This window comes from Globicephala melas, chromosome 15 (genome assembly GCF_963455315.2).
Source record: "Globicephala melas chromosome 15, mGloMel1.2, whole genome shotgun sequence".
NCBI lineage: Eukaryota > Metazoa > Chordata > Mammalia > Artiodactyla > Delphinidae > Globicephala > Globicephala melas.
In genome coordinates, this window is record NC_083328.1 from 46,342,389 (window position 1) to 46,353,072 (window position 10,684).

Below are 10,684 nucleotides of genomic sequence, written 5' to 3' on the forward strand. Positions count from 1 at the left end.
AACAAAAGCCCTGACAATCAAGGACTCGTGTACTACTGATGGGAATGTAGCAGCTACTTTAGGAATACAGCAGACACTGCTTATTGTCTACTTGTCACCCACCTTTCCCCATCTTCCTTCCTAACAGCATATTTTGTTCAGGTATCTCCTTCCTCCTGATAACATTCTTCGAGGTAAACTGGCCCTATCCCCACGTAGTCATCATGGTCTTATCTAACCTTGTAAGTAATCAACTTCGGGTGTGATTCAGTTTTAGCCAATAAGATATGAAAGAAAGCCAGGTGGAGGAAGTTTCTAGGAAAAGTTTCCCTGCCCTTCAAAAGAAACAAAGAGATACAATAACTTTGGCCATTGTTTTGTCTGCATTTGATTCCTTGTAACCATGAGGAGAGCAAGCCATTGAGTCAATGAATAAACCAAGTCTAGACCACCTCTACCCCTGGACTTCTTGGTATGTAAGGTAATAAATTTCTTTATTTTAGCCACTTTGAACTCTATTGCCTGTTATTTGCAGCTGAAAGAACGCTAACAAAGAGAAGAATTTTGCAGTATCTAGTATAGTGACCTATACCTATAGTCATACCCTAAGACCCAGAAATTCCATTTCTAGGTACATAAGCCAGAGAAGCTCACCCATGCAGAGGAGGAGATATGTAAAAGAATGTTCCTTGTAGTCTTATTTGTACAGAGGGACAACTGAACGCAAGTTTGCAGTTTATTAATGATAATTATCATTAAAATAAGTTAATTTTTATAACAGGTAGGTAATTATTAATACTAATGTATTTTTAATTCCTTTTTCTGTCCTTTGTGGAAAGAGGATGTCACTATTTTGAATTATGAGATCAAAGCCACCCACTATAAGGCAACAAACTAGAAGAATCCCAGGTCACCGACTGTGTGGAGGGCCATGCTCCCCCTGGACTACCTATCTGGACTTTTTCACAAGTGGGAAATCAACTTCCATGTTAAGTCACTCTTAAGTTTTTAGGGCTCACAGCTGACCCTAATTTTAATTAAACAAATAAGAAAACATAGACTGAAAACACAGCACCAAATTCGCCACAGTGGATGGATGCTTCTGGGGAAGGAAAGAGGTAAGTAGATGAGAGAGAAAATGAAGGATATTTCAACTTTATAATATTCTTATATTCTGTTTTGAATTAAGGATCTAAAGCAATAAATAATTAAAATAAATGAAATGTTAACCTCTGTTAATTCTAGGTGGTGCATATTCTATTTCATTATTCTCTGTACTTCTCTGTGTTTGACTTCTCAAAAAAATGGATGACATAGACAAAATTACCCAAAAAGCAAAAAAAAAAAAAAAAAAAGAGGACGGAGGGAGGAAATGAAGTAAAAGAACATGCCCTCTCACCCAAAAAGAAAGAAAATGTGCTCCTTCTACATATACAAATTTAAACAATATCAAGACCAAATTTATCTCCTATTAAAATGAAGATGAGCACTACCCAAAGTTGTTGAGGGTGCAGGGAGTGGGAGAATACATCCTTTCTGGAGGGCAATCTTGTAATCACAGCAAATTCATTTAAAAAGTGTCAGCTCTATGAAGCATCAATTTTACCTCAAAGAAGTTATCTTAATAAATTTGAGCACAAAGATTTCATTGGAAACATTTTCCTCATACTCTTGCTTATAATCTGGAAAAATTGAAAAGCATGCAAATGCTGGGAAAGACAGGCTAGTCATGGTGGTTGCTATCTCTGCAAACAATGGCATACTGTATAATGGCTCCCATTATGACTGATGATATCCAGGCACATTTGATAGTGCAGAGACAAGTTCACAATTTTCTTAAGTGAAAAGAAGTTATAATAATAAGTACAAAAGCAATATGTACAATACATGTTTTCCTAATTTAATTTGTTTACATATAGATAGAAGTTATTAAAATCTTAAAGGCTCTATTTTTATTTTCCTCTTATTATCATTCTTTTCTAACTTTCTACAACTTAACAGTGTCATTTAATGGCTGTAAACTATAAAGTGAATTGGAACAGGTGATGGCAACAAGTCTGATGAAAATAGGCAGTAGTGGTCAATTCATTTCTTACCATTAAGACATGGATAACTGGGTCCTAACAGCATAGTATTTGGAGTCATTTTGTCTCCTCTCAAACAACATGCATTTGTTTTTAAATAAGATTGTAAGTATCCCATATTAGAGATACTGAGGGAAAAAATACCATTGGGGCATAATTCCACCAAAATCAATCCTTGAGACTAACAGGACAATTAGTGGTTTTCTTTAACTGATGAGTGAAGAAATGTGTTCATTTGTTTACTAATGAAGGATGTTGTTCATAAAGGATAAGTCAAAGGCAGGAATGAGGTTCAGAAGGGCCAAGTGTAAACAGAAAAGCCTGTTAGGATTCTGGCACATTACATGGTAGATGGCATATTCTGAACTGGTATAACTTTTCTCTGAATGCTTTCTTTTAGGTACTTTCTGTTACAAATTACAATGAACCCTTAATGCCACAGTACTTTTATTCCATGTTCTAAGACCTATACGTTTGTTCTGGATGCATATTTTGGATGACTCCATTGCCTCCACTAACATTACAGTGTTAGACTAGATGTTAATCTGGATACAAACCAGAAGGCTCTGAGAGCTGCCCCATATTCCTAATGGACATGTGGATGATTTACTGTGACTTGTGGGCTCATGCACCCCCCCCCCTCCCATTTAATGGGCACGGCTTAGTTAGGTCATTCTAGCTTTCTCGGCAGGTGTCAGCTTTCACCATCCTAAAGTAGATGGTTTCCTTTCCATACAGAGAAGACCCTTCCTCGTCCAGGGATTACATTCCTGGATGCAGAACAGACAATAACTCGGGAATCCCACGGACTCTATTGTAAACTTACGACGAAAAGCTTTTGGAAAACCTCAACACTGTTTCCTGGAAGGGCCTAAGAATGGTACGAGAAGAGTCAGGTCATAGTCCTTAAAAGCCCAAATTAGTAACGAATCTCCATTTTTGACTACCTTTCCCCTCCTCTGCCATCAAATTTTAGGATTTTGGTCTACACTTAGCTTTCCACCAGTCTTTTCATTAATATCACCATTATTGGAATACTAGTCTCATTACATTGATACTGTTACTTTGCTCAAATCTATGAACTTCTCTTTTCTTCCTTACTGGCCTCTGTAATTCAGCAACCTCTTCTAATCTTCCCCAAAATTCATGACAAGGATGGATGAAGGGAACATGCATCGTGAATGTTCTCAATTTCTTCTGTCTTCCTTGCTTGCACTTACCACCATAGTAACTGGTAAAGACTTCAAAATCCACCTACTGTGGCTCTCTCTTCCTCTCAAATTGTTGCTATTTTAGCAGCTTTGGTTCTTTCCTTAATGTCTCTTCAAAAACTTTCCCTCTTTAACTGCTGTAAGTCTCATTTCATATACAGTTTTGTAGCCCAGAGTACACTGCTTAAATTGCTCCTGACCTTCTCAACCATGGACTAAGGTCAGGTTTCTTTGTTCTTTGGGATTGCTTAGGAGCCAGTACCTAGCTGTCATGAGATGGTTTTGGCCCACCTATAATCTATGTATTAGTGGATAGAGCAACTTTAGAAGGTTGGTTAGAGAGTCTTTGGAAAACAGTGAATGAGTCAATATGACCAGACTTATAGCACATACCTTAATATCATCTTCAGAGTACCCAGAACAAGTTCCTGCACCTGCTATGCAATTATTAAATTATCAGCTGCATTAGAATGGAGATTGTAATATTTTATTTTGATTTAAAAGTTCCTTAAGATTATTTATGATTTAAAAGTTCCTTAAGATTATTTTTGTTTGGTCAAGAATATAGGATATAAATATGATATAAAACATCTTTATAATTACTTAACATTTATAATAATTTATTTCAATATTTATAATATTTCTACCTCCTGCCAGAAAGCTACGTCTACTTTCTATCTGAAAGTCATGTCTACTTTCTTTTAGAAAACTACACTGGAAACACATAAGATGCAACATAATTTTCTCTAACTTCTTTCAAAGATAAGATAGAAAGATTTGCTTACAAGGAACAAGTAATAACAGCAATGCCAACAGCAATAATGATGATAATATTGATAACTTAATTACAGTTTACAAAATATAGATAAAACTCTTAGCTTTTACTGCACTTAAAATTCTAAAGTAAAAATCAAGCAAATATAAAAAGATGTAAACCCTACTTCCAAAAAATTTATTTAAAAAACAATGTTAACCTAGGATTTTTTGACAACAAACCTCTGTCATTTACATTTTACTTGTTCTTTTCCCTTCTTTTGTCAGCCAATAAGCTTTGCTCTTTGTCAATAAGATGTGATCTGATAAGCTTATTTCTGACTTGCCCCAGGGAAGCAGGGGAGGACTTCAGAGAGACAAGTCTGTTCCCTGGGCTAGCAAAGGAAACAAAGAGGAGCTGCTTGGGAAGTGACTCAAATAGTTTCTGTATTGCTTCTATGTAAACATGAGAATTAAACTACCAAAAAGCTTCCTCCCAAACAAAAATTACTCATTTTTAAAAGTAACACTTTGTTAATCATATTTCAATTCTATCCTCATTTAAAAAAACAAATTATTAAGAATAAAAGCTCATTAAAACATAAATAAATATTGGCAATATTTGTGCACTTTTAATAAAACTTGTCAAGTCTAGATCTTAATTTTTAAACACACATATGAAACCTAGTGAAGTATTTGTAAATTTGTAGCACTAATACATTTTAAATATCAAACAAAAGGAACAAAAGTTTAACTAATGAAAGAATTATAAAATGCTTTTAAATTCCCCAAATTTACAGTTAATCACTTAGAATATGAAGGAAGTGAAGCAGAGGGGACTACAGACATACTTTAATCTATCTATAACATATTTGTCATAAATCACGGTCAGGAAATTTAAATAGATTTATATTTTAAAGAATTTCCCATGATAATTTTTAACTATTTTTATTTGGACTAGATGGTATTGTAAAACATTCGCTTAGTCCAAATCTAATCAATCGATAATACTTTATCCCTTAAAAAATCTTGCAGATGATAATCAATACATGCCAGTTTTTAAGGGAAAAGTACTAATTTTAGTACATCTGCTTCTCCCAGAAGTACCAATGAGGGACAGTTTCCATAGTCATTTATAAGCAGATATAATATAAAACAGTTTTTGATTCTACTTTAAACATGTTTCTTTCAACATTAAACATGTTAATGTACCTAAGTAATCTGGACTGCACTGAAATAGCAATCCTAAAAGAGGTAATCTCAAATACAAGGAGAATACAGAGCTGGTTTGGAAATAAGATAAATCTGACAACAATTTCAGGAAATCTTCCTCTCAGAAAGTCTATTTGTGTACCTAAAATTAGCACCAATACTCCAGAAACAGTGAAACAATAAGATGGTTTGCAAGTGACGACAGCTTTGGCTGAGATTAACAGCAAGCTATGTAGATAGAATCATGTAGCTTTGGAGCAATCCACTTGTATGATATCTAGTAAATACATATCTCAATGATCAGACATATATTGATCTGCTCTTAATAACTGTAAGCCATTCCTCCAAAGCTATGCTTTATACTAATCATTTTCAAGAATAAGGAATTTGTCCTTTGATTTGTAATTAAGTCTCAGAACAAGCCTTAGATACTGTTATCTCAAGGTCTGAGCATCCAGGACAGTAAGCAGAAGCGTTTCTCAAATTGCTTCATTTCCAAAGATAAACTGTTAAAACACATAGCTTAATTTAACATTAGTGGATTGTGCCTTTTGAAATGATCCTGGCCCTACTCATCACTATGAAGATAAAAAGCAACTATCTACAAGTTTTAGCTTTGTCTTGGTAAGTGCTTTCTCAGATTTAATGAGCTCTTACAATGCTCCACTTTACTGAAGTCCATAATAGCAAAACGAGGTGGGTCCCATGTCTCCATCTTCATAAATGAGAGAACTGAGGCTCAGAGAACTGAAGTTCTTTTCCCAGGGCCACACACAGAGTATCTATCAGAGGGAGAATTCACTCTCTGCTTGCTCTAAGTTTGCTTTTTCCAAGGTCCATTTTAAAAGTCTCTTTTTGCATTTTAAAACAAAGTGAGAAGGGTGACAGGGCATTAGGGAGTGGGAAGGGGTCAAGGACACAGCCTACATCAGCTGGAGTTGGATCATGCATCATCTGCATGGCCAGACATGAAAGCAGAGAAAAGGTTAGAAAGTAGGGATCAGCAGGCTTTCCATTTTGCACTAGCCAGCTGTCTCAGCCCATCAGTTGTGGCCAGGTACTAACCCTGTTCGGAACCACAATTTCTCCTCTCTTTCCTGGGAGGCCAAAGGGGTGCTTTTTTCTCAGTTTTTTAAAAAATCATCTTTATCCCAATCCTGAAAGTGTAAAAAGAGTCTAACTTGGATGCTGGGGAAAATAAGGGTGTATCAGAGGGTGGGCAGACAAGCAGGCAGGGAAATAACCACCTGATTTTTTCTCTTTGATTTCTGTCTCAAGTCCTGTAATGACAGATCTCACTCCACTGCAGTATGTTTTGGAAATATACTTAAAAGGGATATGTGATTATTTTTAGGTACATTTTAAGTGTTGACTAATAAAAGGCAAATATCAGAACAGAAGAGCAGTTTAATATAGCATTTTTAAAACCATTCAGTATTCTAAGGCATCCATGACCTGCTATAATCTAATTATCTCTCCAACACCCTTTGGAATTGTCCAGAAAGAAGTGGTACAGTTTCTAACTGGTGCATTAAGCATCTGGCCTGACTTCACAGAATTACAGATAGCTGAATATGTACTCTCTATATATTTTATTAACATCCCAGAGGTTCACGTTAAGATGTAGTATTGATGTGCCCTAACTTGCATCACTACCTGTTGACAGAAAAAACTAGGCAAGACTTGAGAGGGTCCACAAATACAAAAATCTTTTAAAGATGTTTTGGCAATTTAAACAAAACTTTGGCTTAAAAAAAAAAAGAAAGAAAATAAAAAGAGCAGCTTCAAGTTTATAAATTTATAAAACATGCCCAAGTTGCAGCATGCCAAATCCTCTAAAAATGAGCTAATCTCCAGCATCCGTTCCTTCCTTCTCAAACTAACAGTGTCCAATTTTCCTTCAGATCATACCATGGCCTCCACTCTCAGCCGTGTGTCTGAATGGGGTTGACCCTACCTACAGCTCTTACAGGGGGCTTAAGCTCACCAATGTATCTCCCCATCTTCCTGCAATAGGTTCAGGAATGAGCATGTGATCAAGATTAAACAAATGAGAAAGAGTGAATCATACATCTGTGCATGTGTAGGAGCTTCTGGAGGTGACCTCTCTTCCCCTGAACACTGCAATGTGGGAATGTGATACATGGAACTGTCACTGCCTAAGGGAAAAGCCTGGAGCTGCCAAGGATCCATTGTCCATGATCTAAGGAGACTGCCAACACTCCTTTGCCAACACTGGAAAACCCAGAGCCAGAGAGAAACTTCTTTGTTGACATACTTTAAGCCACTGTATTAAGCTTTACCTGAAGCCAGCCAGACCATACATTTGAACTTCTCAGTTACATGAACTAACAGATTTCCAATTGTTGATCAGATAGTAAGGCTTGAGCTTTCAATCACTTGCAACCAAAAAATTCTCAACTGATAATAAGCCCAAGGCATTTAATATACCAAAAGCCTGAGCTGATTTTGTTGGTTGGTTTATCAGACAACTTTGAAGACTTTATTCTCAGGAAGAGTGGTGAGGGGAAGAAAAATCATCAAGGATGTGTCTTTCTAAAACCTAAGAGAACTTTAATACTTTCTAAGATTAAATTTCCAATATCATAGTTGGAGGTGGTCTGGGGGTCATCTAGTCCTACCAGCTTCTTTTACAGGGAAGTTTTAACAAATTTGTGTACAATGAATGAGTGAATGAGGAAGCTTAAGTTTAGGCAGGTTGGAAGACCTCATTTAAATTGTTCCATTTCAGCTGGGAGTTGTTTATAAAAGAGGTTTAGTGGTGGTTGTTGTTTTCACTTGGATACACAAGTAAATAGTAAAGCCTGGGAAACCTGATTCCAAATCCAACCCACCCTGTCCTCCATCAGGGAACATCTCTTACCCTCTCACAAAAACAGAAAAACACAAAGTTCTTCGATATGGCCAGTTTAGATGGTCTTAGAATTTTAAAATTGGAATATGCTAGTGGAGTTCATTTTCCGGCCACTTCTTTACCCTCTGAAATGCATTTTCTCATGTACAGTGTTAGATTCACAGGCTAGCCCACAAAACAGAGCAAAATGCAAAAAAAATGACAAATGCCTTTTGAATCAAAACATCTACTAGAACTCAACTAAGTTCTAAATCCTGAGAACATGGGACCATGAAATGCATGAAGACAACAGAAAAAAAAAATTAAACAAGAAAATATCCTATTTGCCTACCTCCTCCCTCATTTCCTGGCTATTGAACAACAAGAGTGTGAAAAAATCTGTCATTGGTCCTCTCTGACCTCCCTTTGTGCATTCTTTTACCACTTCTTAATGTCTCCTTTTTTCAAATGCTCAGATGCCCTCATCTTAATAGAGGCAGTTACCATTCCTTTGGTACTTACTATGAGTCAGGTACTGAGCTAACAATTTCAGAAATATTTAGTAATTTGTCTATAGTCATGTGGCAAAGCCAAGATGGAGCCCAGGTATGCTAGACCGTGAAGGACATGCTCTTAAACATTAGTCTACACAGGTGGGTTCCTCCACTAAGAGCTGAGTTCTCTCTGCTGTAAGAATCAGGGCCCCCATTCCTATCACAGCCTAAAGGGCTTCTCACTGAAAACTGTCTGCCTTCCTTCCCCTCCTACCAGGACAGCCATCCCCTTATTGTAGGTAATCTCCCTTAGGTAACAAAGGAGGAAAGCAATCTGAATTAACTCAGGGTAACTCAATCTTTTCAGAGGCGGTCCATTTTATTGCAAAAAAATGTACATATTATTATAAGTTCGCCTCCAACTGGCAGAATTTCAGACAGTTGATAAGAGGAAGAAGTAAAAACAAGAACAAAAACAAAAACAAACGGAAGCAGCAAAAGAGTATATATTTTTGGACAGGGTGGGCTGATAGGAGCTATCTCAAGAGTTTGCCTCCAAAGTTAGCACCTCTAGTACAGATCACATTTTTCATAATCTCTTGCCTTTTTCTATATTTTAATCCACAACTTAAAAAAAAAAAAGAAAGAAAGAAAGCAACAATACATAATTGGCATTCGGTAAGTTCCTGCTGCCTTTATTTGCCATGTGGTGAAACCAAACCCCAGAGCAGATAATATGAAGTCATGGCAGGCTAGGGAATGGAAACCTCAGAACTCCTAACTCCCAGGCCAATATACCTTCTTTTAGATACTGATAACCAAAATTGTCCATTTATCTTTCTTTTCTGTTTAAGGTCTGCCTGAATGGAGACAAAACTGATTAAATATTGATATAAGCCCATAGGAATTTGGCCAGGCAAAAAGTTCTTTTTAAATATAATCAACTCCCAACTGAAAATAGCTTCTAGAAAGAATGCTTTCATAAAACAATTTAATCCATGTGTTTATTTTGCAGTAACAGGAAGAAAATCCACCCTTTAACTGAGAGATTATCTGTTCGTCCCACCTCCCTTTCCTCCAAAACTCCAGCAGCTGCATCTCAGTTCAACTTTTGCTACCTAACATTTCTAAGAAGTTGGCTTTTCAACAGACGTTAGAATTCTAAAACTCCTGTATTTAATGGGTCCACCCTCAGAGGCCAATAAAAGTACAATCATAGAACAATAGGGGTCAGTATACCTCTTATCAAGAGTTCACCTTCTACTGTGATATCATTCATTCTTGGAGAGGAACTCAGAAGGTCAAACTGCTATCAGAGAAACATGTAAATAGATAAACTAAATGAAGCTAATGAAGAGACCATAATCAAATACTCCTGGGAAAGACAATTAGCTGGCCTCCTTCAGAAACACTCAGAAACTTTTTAAAAGTAGGAAGGAGAATGCTGTGAACCTCTAAGAATAAAACAAATAACATTAGTTTAAGGAAATTGCCCTCCAGGTAAATATAAAAGCAAAATTCTTCCCAATAATATTAAAAAGTGAAACGCACTTAGTGGAAAACTTATGAGCCTAAAGCATTTGTTGACCGAATAGCAGAAACCAGTCTATGAAAATCATAATTGAAAATAAAGTCTATAATTCTGCTGATTAGACACAGACACTATAAATGTCTATGTCTTCCACTGTCCAGTGTTTATTCATATACATAAATTAAAATACAATAACTTAAATACAAGCAAAACTACCCCTGAACAGTTTCTTTCTTCTTAAGATGTTTGTATCTCAACTCATGTTCAGAGCAAAAACGTATCAGAAAGGAAAATACTCTATTTAATTTTTCAAAACCTTTTTGTTTTAGGGAGGATGCCTTAAATACAAAAAACCTACTATCTACTAGGTTCTAAAGAAGATGGACAAATAGTGGGAGTATATGAAAAATACTTTCACTTCTTAAAACAAATACATATAAAACAATAACTTATTACCTCCAGGAAAAAGAACTGGTTACCTTTTTTTTTTTTAACCTTTTGGCATTCCTGTTCCCTTCCCTTAAATAAATCAGTTATTTATTTGAAGCTGCTTTCTGTTCATTTCT

The 10,684-nt window shown here is 36.1% G+C and overlaps 1 protein-coding gene across 4 annotated transcripts in view; it reads right to left on the minus strand.

The window, feature by feature from the left end:
• Positions 1-10,684, minus strand: part of MACROD2 (mono-ADP ribosylhydrolase 2) — a 1,989,159-nt gene that overhangs the window by 1,656,795 nt on the left and 321,680 nt on the right. The gene's annotated exons all lie outside the window — the stretch shown is intronic.